The sequence below is a fragment of the Arachis hypogaea genome, chromosome 6 (assembly GCF_003086295.3).
Source record: "Arachis hypogaea cultivar Tifrunner chromosome 6, arahy.Tifrunner.gnm2.J5K5, whole genome shotgun sequence".
NCBI lineage: Eukaryota > Viridiplantae > Streptophyta > Magnoliopsida > Fabales > Fabaceae > Arachis > Arachis hypogaea.
Window position 1 is genome coordinate 54397954 of NC_092041.1, and position 8270 is coordinate 54406223.

General features: G+C 37.9%; 1 non-coding gene across 1 annotated transcript; it reads right to left on the minus strand.

The window, feature by feature from the left end:
* Nucleotides 1-7428: 7428 nt before the first annotated feature.
* Nucleotides 7429-7532, minus strand: LOC112699919 (small nucleolar RNA R71). Its single transcript, XR_003152850.1, has one exon. It is a non-coding gene; the product is annotated as a small nucleolar RNA R71 (small nucleolar RNA).
* Nucleotides 7533-8270: the final 738 nt, after the last annotated feature.

Genomic DNA, 8270 nt, shown 5'->3' on the forward strand with positions numbered 1-8270 from the left:
AGTATTTGCTCAAGTGCTTCTGCAAACGGAATCTTTATTTCAAGAGTCCTTAGATAGTCTGCAAAGCGGTCAAATTGCTTATCCTGTTCCGCTTGGCGGAGCTTTTGAGGATAAGGCATTTTGGCTTTGTATTCCTCAACCTTAGTTGCTGCAGGTTTATTACCTACAGAAGTGGGTTGGGAAGCCTTTTTAGAAGGGTTGTTATTAGCACTTGTATGTGACTGATCCCCCACTGGCATTTGAATGCCAGGGGTGGAAGCTGGGGTGGCGTTAGACGCCACCTCCTTATTGTTACTAGCGTCTGAACGCCAGAACTATGTTCCCTTTGGGCATTCAACGCCGGATTCATGCTTGTTTCTGGCATTGAACGCCAGGAATGAGCATGGTCTGGGCGTTCAGCGCCAGCCTTATTCCTCTCTGGGCTCTGATTGTCCTCAGAGGGATTTTGAGTAGCCATTTGTTCATTTCTTGGCTTCTTGCTGCTTTGAAGTGAGGTATTTAATGTTTTCCCACTTCTCAATTGAACTGCTTGGAATTCTTCTGCTATTTGTTTTGACAATTGCTTTTCTGTTTGCTTTAACTGTACTTCCATATTCCTGTTAGTCATTCTTGTTTCCTGTAGCATTTCCTTGAATTCAGCTAGCTGCTGAGTTAGAAAGTCTAATTGCTGACTGAATTCAGTAGCCTGATCTACAGGACTGAGTTTAGCAGTTACTGTTTTAGCTTCTTCTTTCATGGAAGATTCACTGCTTAGGTACAGATGCTGATTTCTGGCAACTGTATCAATAAGCTCTTGAGCTTCTTCAATTGTTTTTCTCATATGTATAGATCCACCAGCTGAGTGGTCTAGAGAAATCTGAGCTTTTTCTGTAAGCCCATAGTAGAAGATGTCTAATTGCACCCATTCTGAAAACATTTCAGAGGGGCATTTTCTTAGCATTTCTCTGTATCTTTCCCAGGCATCATAAAGGGATTCATTATCTCCTTGTTTGAAGCCTTAGATGCTTAGCCTTAGTTATGTCATCCGTTTTGGAGGGAAATAGTGATTCAGGAATTTTTCTGACAGCTGTTTCCATGTTTTTATGCTGTTCTTAGGCTTGTTATTTAACCACCTCTTAGCTTGATCTTTTACAGCAAATGGAAACAGTAATAATCTGTAGACATCCTGATCCACTTCTTTATCATGTACTGTGTCAGCAATTTGTAAAAATTGTGCCAGAAACTCTGTAGGTTCTTCATGTGGAAGACCGAAATACTGGCAGTTCTGCTGCACCATGATAATGAGCTGAGGATTCAACTCAAAGCTACTCACTCCAATAGAGGGTATACAGATACTACTCCCATATGAAGCAGTAGTGGGGTTAGCATATGACCCCAAAGTCCTCTTGGACTGTGCATTTCCACTTAATTCCATGATGGAATAAGGGAGATGATATGTATGTTGATATTATTTATTTTATAGAAGTGGAATAAATAAAAACGGAATATATAAAAATTTGAAAATATTTTGTGAAAATTTTTCGAAAAATTTTGAAATTAAAATCTGAATTTTAAAAAAAAAATTTTGAAAATATAGTTTAAAATTAGTTAGAAAAGATATATATATATATATATATGTTTTTTTTGAATTTTGAATTTTATGATGAAAGAGAAAAACACAAAAAAGACACAAGATTCAAAATTTTTAGATCTAATGCTCCTTATTTTCGAAAATTTTGGAGGGAAAACACCAAGGAACACCAAACTTAAAAATTTTAAGATTAAAACACAAGAAAGACTCAAGAACACCTTGAAGATTCACAAGAACACCAAGAACAAAAGAAAGAACACCAAACTTAAAATTTTTAGAAAACCAAGACAAATTTTCGAAAATTAAAGAAAAATTAACAAGGAAACACCAAACTTAGAGTTTGGCACAAGATTCAATCAAAGAAAAATTATTTTTGAAAAAGATTCCAAAGAAGATACCCAATTATCAAGAACAACTCCTAATGCTCCAGCCAATTGGGCAGTAACTTCAGTGTTGATTTTAAAGATGTATTATATTTATGGATAAAAGTATAATTTTTGAAAGTTAATATTTTGGAAAAGCACAAGAAAAAAAAGAAAAGACACAAAACAAGAAAAACTCAAGATCAAACAAGAAAAATAAACAAGAACAACTTGAAGATCAATGAAGAACAAAGAACACAAGTTCGAAAATTTAAAGAAAAATATAAAATATGCAATTAACACCAAACTTAGAACAAGACACTAAACTCACAAAAATTAGCAATTGGTTAAGAAAAATAATATTTTTGAAAAGAAATTTTTTTGAAAAGAAACTATCCTATCAGGATTTAATGACTCTATAACAATAAAAATAAATTATTCCTAATCTAAGAAATAAAATAAACCTTTAGTTGTTCAAACTCGAATAATCCCCGGCAACGGCGCCAAAAACTTGGTGCACGAATTTGTAATCCGTACAACTAACCAGCAAGTGCACTGGGTCGTCCAAGTAATACCTTACGTGAGTAAGGGTCGATCCCACGGAGATTATTGGTTTGAAGCAAGCTATGTTTATTTTATTATTCTTAGTCAGGATATTAATTAAAATTATCAGTTGGAATTATTAGATTGGAAAAATAAAAGAGAATAAAATCGTTACTTGTTGTGCAGTAATGAGAAATATGTTGGAGTTTTGGATATGCTTTGTCCTCTGAATTTCTGTAATGTAATATTCAACTCAATTGTTTATAAAGCACGTCTACGGAAAGCTGTATGTAGGCTGTCACCATTGTCAGTGGCTACCTCCCATCCTCTCAGTGAAAATGGTCCAGATGCTCTGTCACAGCACGGCTAATCAGCTGTTGGTTCTCGATCATGTTGAAATAGGATCCATTGATCCTTTTGCGTTTGTCATCACGCCCAGCAATCACGAGTTTGAAGCACGTCACAGCCATTCAATCCTTGAATCCTACTTGGAATACCAAAGACAAGGTTTAGACCTTCCGGATTCTCAAGAGTGGCCGCCATCAATTCTAGCTTATACCGCAGAGATTCCGATTAAAGAATCTAAGAGAAGCTCATTCAGTCTGATGTAGAACGGAGGTGTTTGTCAGGCACACGTTCATAGATTGAGGGAGGTGATGAGTGTCACGGATCATCACCTCTTTTATAATTAAGCGCAAATAAACATCTTAGATCGGACCATACACACGTTTGAGTGAAATAGAAACAATTGCATTAATTCATCGAGACGCTGCAGAGCTCCTCACCCCCAACAATGGAGTTTAGAGACTCATGCCGTCAAAAAGTATGTAATTCAGATCTGAAAATGTCATGAGGTACAAAATAAGTCTCTAAAAGTTGTTTAAATAGTAAACTAGTAACCTAGGTTTACAGAAAATGAGTGAACTAAGATAATTGGTGCAGAAATCCACTTCTGGGGCCCACTTGGTGTGTGCTGGGGCTGAGATTAAAGCTATCCACGAACTGAGACTTTTCTTGGAGTTGAACTCCAAGTTATAACGTGTTTTGGGCGTTCAACTCCGGATCATGACGTGTTTCTGGCGTTTAACTCCAGACAGCAGCATGTACTTGGCATTCAACGCCAAGTTACGTCATCTATCTTCGCGTAAAGTATGGACTATTATATATTGTTGGAAAGTCCTGGATGTCGACTTTCCAACGCCGTTGAGAGCGCGGCAATTGGACTTCTGTAGCTCCAGAAAATCCATTTCGAGTGCAGAGAGGTCAGGATCCAACAGCATCAGCAGTCCTTTTTCAGCCTAACTCAGATTTTTGCTCAGCTCCCTCAATTTCAGCCAAAAAATACCTGAAATCACCGAAAAAAACACACAAACTCACAGTAAAGTCCAGAAATATGATTTTTGCCTAAAAACCAATAATATTCTACTAAAAACCAATTAAAACATGCTAAAATCTACATGAAATTACCCCCAAAAAGCATATAAAATATCCGCTCATCAGTAGACCCGTTCTTTAATCTCCTTGTTTACTCTCTTTTCTGTTTTCGGTATTTATGCTTTATGTTTTGACTATGTTTGTGTCTCCATACATGATCACTGGTGTTTAGAGTCTATGTCTTAAAGCTATGAATGATTCCATGAATCTCTCACCGTTCTTAAATGAAAAATGTTTTTATTTGCAAAAGAACAAGAAGTGCATAATTTCGAAATTTATCTTGAAATTAGTTTAATCATTTTGATGTGGTGGCAATAATTTTTGTTTTCTGAATGAATGCTTGAAAAGTGCATTATTTTTTATAGTGAAGTTTATGAATGTTAAAATTGTTGGCTCTTGAAAGAATAATGAAAAAGAGAAATGTTATTGATAATTTGAAAAATCATAATATTGTTTCTTGAAGAAAGAAAAAGTAGTGAAAAACACAAGCTTGCGAAAAAAATGGCAAAAAATAAAGAAAAAGAAAGAAAAAGAAAAAGGAAAGAGCAAAAAGCCAATAACCCTTTAAACTAAAAGGCAAGGGTAAAAAAGGATCTAAGGCTTTGAGTATTAATAGATAGGAGGGCCTAAAGGAATAAAATCTTGGTCTAAGCGGCTAAATCAAGCTGTCCCTAACCATGTGCTTGTGTCATGAAGGTCCAAGTGAAAAGCTAGAGACTGAGTGGTTAAAGTCATGATCCAAAGCAAAAAGAGTGTGCTTAAGAACTTTGGGCACCTCTAACTGGGGACTCTAGCAAAGCTGAGTCACAATCTGAAAAGGTTCACCCAGTTATGTGTCTGTGGCATTTATGTTTTCGGTGGTAATACTGGAAAACAAGATGCTTAGGGTCACGGCCAAGACTCATAAAGTAGCTGTGTTCAAGAATCAATATACTAAACTAGGAGAATCAATAACACTATCTAAATTCTGAGTTCCTATGGATGCCAATCATTCTGAACTTCAAAGGATAAAGTGAGATACCAAAACTGTTCAGAAGCAAAATGCTACTAGTCTCGCTCATCTAATTGAAACTAAGCTTCATTGATATTTTGAAATTTATTGTATATTCTCTTCTTTTTATCCTATTTTGTTTTTGGTTGCTTGGGGACAAGCAACAATTTAAGTTTGGAGTTATGATGAGCGGATAATTTATACGCTTTTTGGCATTGTTTTTAGATAGTTTTTAGTATGTTTTAGTCACTTTTTATTATATTTTCCTTAGTTTTTATGCAAAAATCATATTTCTAGACTTTATTATGAGTTTGTGTGTTTTTCTGTAATTTCAGATATTTTCTGGCTGAAATTGAGGGATCTGAGCAAAAGTCTGATTCAGAGGCTGAGAAAGGACTACAGATGCTGTTGGATTCTGACCCTCCTGCACTCGAAGTAGATTTTCTGGAGCAACAGAAGCCTAATTGGCACGCCGTTAATTGCGTTAAAAAGTAGACATCTTGGGCTTTCCATCAATATATAATAGTTTATACTTTGCCTGAGATTTGATGTCCCAAACTGGTGTTAAACGCCATCCAGAGACCCTTTTTCTGGCGTAAAACGCTAGAACTGGCACCAGAACTGGAGTTAAACGCCCGAACTGGCATCCAAGTTGGCGTTTAACTCTTGAAACGGCCTATGCACGTGTAAAGCTCAATGCTCAGCCCAAGCACACACCAAGTGGGTCCCGGAAGTGGATTTCTGCACTATGTGCACTTAGTTACTTATTTTCTATAATCCCTAGTAACTAGTTTAGTATAAATACTAGTATTTCCTATTGTATTCAGAGGTTGAAAACCCTCTTTTCACTTTTATGTTACATTTGGGAGGCTAGCCATTCGGCCAGGCCTTGACCTCTTTTCTCTTATGTATTTTCTACGGTGGAGTTTCTACAACTCATAGATTAAGGTGCGAGGCTCTGCTATTCTTCATGAATTAATGCAAGTACTATTGTTTCCCTTTCAATTCACACTTACTTCTTCTCCAAGATATACTCTTGTACTTAATTCAGTTAAGTTAGAATGAAGGGGTGACCTGTGACAATCACCCACTATCTTTGTTACTCTCTTAGCCAAGATCCGCGCGCCTAAGAACCACAAGCGGTCTACATGATGTTCAATGTAGTCTTTGGACGACAGCTGGAGTATAGTCTCTTGGGTCTCTAATCTACGGACCGAGTCCATGAGATTAGAACCTTCGTGGTATAGGCTAGAACCAATTGGCAGCATTCCAAGTAGGATTTGGGACGGAATGACTGTGACGAGCTTCAAACTCACGACTGTTGGGCGCAGTGACAGTGTGCAAAATGATAGAGAGATCCTATTCCAACACAAGTGAGAACCGACAGATGATTAGCCGTGCGGTAGCTGTGCCTGGTATTTTTCATCCGAGACGAGAAATCTGACAGTTGATTAGCCGTACAGAAACCATAGCTGGACCATTTTCATTGAGAGGACGGATGGTAGCTCGTGCACAAAATCACAATCACACTTTTGCAATTCCGCACAACTAACCAGCAAGTGCACTGGGTCGCCAAGTAATACCTTACATGAGTAAGGGTCGATCCCACGGAGATTGTCAACTTGAAGCAAGCTATGGTTATTCTGTAACTCTTAGTCAGGATATCAATAAGGATTCTTAGTTTTAATTGCGAAAAATAAAAGAACATGAAATAGATACTTGTTATGTAGTAATGGAGAATGGGTTGGAGTTTTAGAGATGCTTTGTCTTCTGAATCTTTGCTTTCCTATTGTCTTCTTCTTCACGCACGCAAGGCTTCTACCATGGCAAGTTGTATGTTGGTAGATCACCATTGTCAAAGGCTACCATCCGTCCTCTCAGTGAAAATGGTCCATGTATATGGCTAATCATCTGTCGGTTCTCACTTGTGTTGGAATAGGACCCAGTGATCCTTTTGCGTCTGTCATTACGCCCAACATTCTTTTTCATATGAGCAAGAGCAAAGACAAAGACATTCTTGTTGAAGCAGATCCTGAACCTGAAAGGACTCTGAAGAAGAAGCTAAGAGAAGTTAAAGCACAACAATCCAAAGAAAACCTTACAGAGAATCTCGAAAAAGAGAGAGACATGGCCGAACTCAATAACAATGGTGGAGGCGCAAGGAGGATGCTTGGTGATCATACTACACCTACTTCCAACTTTTATGGAAGAAGCATTTCAATCCTTGCCATTGGAGCAAACAATTTTGAGCTAAAGCCTCAACTAGTTGCTCTAATGCAACAGAACTGCAAGTTTTAGGGACTTCCATCAGAAGATCTCTACCAGTTTTTAATTGAGTTCTTGCAGATCTGTGAGACTGTTAAGACTAATGGAGTAGATCCTGAAGTCTACAGTCTCATGCTTTTCCCTTTTGCTGTAAGAGACAGAGCTAGAACATGGTTGGACACACAACCTAAAGATAGCCTGGACTCTTGGAAAAAGCTGGTCACGGCCTTCTTGGCCAAGTTCTTCCTCCTCAAAAGCTGAGCAAGCTTAGAGTGGATGTTCAGACCTTCAAGCAAAAAGATGGTGAATCCCTCTATGAAGCTTGGAAAAGATACAAGCAGTTGACCAAAAAGTGTCCTTTTGGCATGCTTTCAAAGTGGACCATTTTAGATATATTCTATGATGGTCTATCTGAGCTTTCTAAGATGTCACTGGACCATTTTGCAGGTGGATCCATTCACCTAAAGAAAATGCCTGCAGAAGCTCAAGAGCTCATTGACATGGTTACAAATAACCAATTCATGTACACCTCTGAGAGGAATCCTGTGAGTAATGGGATGCCTCATAAAAGGGGAGTTCTTGAAATTGATGCGGTGAATGCCATACTGGCTCAGAACAAAATGTTGACTCAGCAAGTCAACATGATATCTTAGAGTCTGAATGGATTGCAAAATGCATCCAACAGTACTAAAGAAGCATCTTCTGAAGAAGAAGCTTATGATCCTGAAAACCCTGCAATGGCAGAGGTAAATTACATGGGTGAAGCCTTTGGCAACACCTATATCCCCTCATGGAGAAATCATCTAAATTTCTCATGGAAGGATCAACAAAAGCCTCAACAAGGCTTTAATAATGGTGGAAGAAACAGGTTTAGCAATAGCAAGCCTTTCCCATCATCTTTCCAGCAACAGACAGAGAATTCTAAGTAGAGCCCCTCTAGGTTAGCAAACATAGTCTCTGATCTATCTAAGGCCACTTTAAGTTTCATGCATGAAACAAGGTCCTCCATTAGAAATTTAGAGGCACAAGTGAGCCAACTGAGTAAGAAATTCATAGAAACACCTCCTATACTCTCCCAAGCAATACAGAAGAGAATCAAAAAGGA